This window comes from Lolium rigidum, chromosome 2 (genome assembly GCF_022539505.1).
Source record: "Lolium rigidum isolate FL_2022 chromosome 2, APGP_CSIRO_Lrig_0.1, whole genome shotgun sequence".
NCBI lineage: Eukaryota > Viridiplantae > Streptophyta > Magnoliopsida > Poales > Poaceae > Lolium > Lolium rigidum.
Window position 1 is genome coordinate 160,467,692 of NC_061509.1, and position 2,185 is coordinate 160,469,876.

The window sequence follows — 2,185 nt, forward strand, 5'->3', positions numbered from 1 at the left end:
ACCTCCGGCGGTGCGAGCCGCCGCCCCCGCCCGCCCCGGCGGTAGCGTACGCCGCCCCCAATCCACCTCCGGCGAAGAAGCGTAAGCAGTCCGGGACTATCAACCCGGACCCTTATGTACCTAAGACCACAAAGGTACCGGAGCCATCACTGAAGCCTCTCCCCACGAGGCCTTGGGAACGTACTGCCGAGGAAGTCGACGCGGCCGCGACTCGCGATTATGAGAAATGGAAGGAGGAGTGCAAGAAGAAAAGAGAGCCCGAGCCCAAGCCAGTATTTTCTGATGAGCAAAAGAAGTGGGCTAAGTCATTTTTGAGCACACCGTCCCAAGCCGCGAAGAATCCGCTCGACGACTATGCACGTGAACTTCGTAATCAGTGTGCATGTTGAAGGAGAAGAAAGAGGAGGCCGAGAAAGCGGAATTAGAAAGTAAAAAGCGGGAAACAAGTTGCCCAGCTCAGGGAACAAAGTAAACAATCGATTGCCCCGCTTATAGTGACAGCCGCCGGTCCGGATGCCCCCGATATCATAGAAGCCGCGGAAGCACAGGGATTGACCGTAACGAGTGCCGTAGAACAAGCGGCCAACTTAGGTATTACTCTTCGTGAACCGTTAGGCCTTGATGAGGCGCCAGTGAAGGAGGTAGTACTTACATATGTGAAGAATGGGCCTCTCGTCGAGCCTCGCGTAGTGAAGATGATCTACCTCCACAAATGAAAGGTCTCGCTGAAATGGTACAAGGGTTACATAAAAAATAAAAACGCCAAAGAATATATTTATGCGGAAGTTGGATATGAGCATCACTTCAAACAAGTACTCGTACAAATTCATCCGAGTGAATTGTTCCAGCTTTTTCAATCTGCGCGAGCTCGACAAATCTATCATCAGTTGCTACGTTATGTAAGTGATTTATTTCTACCCCATCTCGTTCATATTGCCTGCACAATATATATATGTCCTAACTATATTGTTGTGTCCGCTATTATACATGTAGATTGAAGATTAAGGAATGCAGAGTAAGGAACATCCATGATGTTGGGTTCATTGACCCACACATCGTTAATGGATATACGTTACAGCATCACCCCACCGACGTGGAGGCGACTCGTGGCAGCTTCTTACAAAGCAGAACTCAAAAGCGATATTCTATTTCCTTACCATTTTGGGTGAGTGTTTATGTCTTGAGCACATTCTCTTTTGTTTACTCCATGCATGGTATGTGGCCGGCTAATCGATGAGTTATGCATGACGTACCGTGCATGTATCGTGTCCGCAGGTTCCACCGGATTCCGATAGTAATTAAAATTGACAAATCGAATGTCTCATCCACGACTCTCCGAATATGGATCCTGCGTCAAGCAATGACATGAGAAAAATGATTCAAAAGTAATTGTTTTCATTCATTTGCGCTCTATATCGATCGGCCTATTTCGTTCATTTCCTAATTAAGCTTCAAGTAATTAACTAATAACTCTCTTGTTCATTTAATTTTCTTTGCCTCGTAGGGTTTGGAGACGGTTCTCAGATACAAAAGTCGGTGAATTCAAAAAAGAGCTACATTTCATGCGGTCAAAGTCTAAGAATGGTGGCGATATTCAGCCACCGGGGACCAATCTATGTGGATACTATGTCTGTGAGATGATCCGGAGATACACCTCTGAGCGCGTTCCGAGTGATACCAATGCTCGCAGGAATAACCTCCGGATGATGCTTAGTCCAGAAGCTCGCTTCCGACCACTTCAAGAGGAACTAGCTGGATGGTTCAGGAGGGAAGTCCTCGATCCTAAAGGAGAACACCATTACGAGGACGTAGAACTATACATGCATTAAATTATGTATGGAAACTTTTGTTCAAACTTGTATATGGTCATCCGATGATATTGAATATATATTGTATATTCCTCTTGAATTCTTTTTGGTTCTAATTTCAAATTTGTTTGAAATTGTACATTCATATGCATGTATGTAGTACCGTAGAATATGTGAAACTCCTTCAAAATTACAATAAAGCACAAAATAAATAAAACAATACAAATTAAACAGAAAACAGGTTTAGGGGGGGCAGGTTTAGGGGGGCCTAAAACCCTAAACCTGCGGCGGCCTTTAGTCGCGGTTGGCCAGAAGAACCGCGACTAAAGGGCCTCAGCCCCGACGGTCGCCTGGTGACATAGGCATCCCAAATGGGC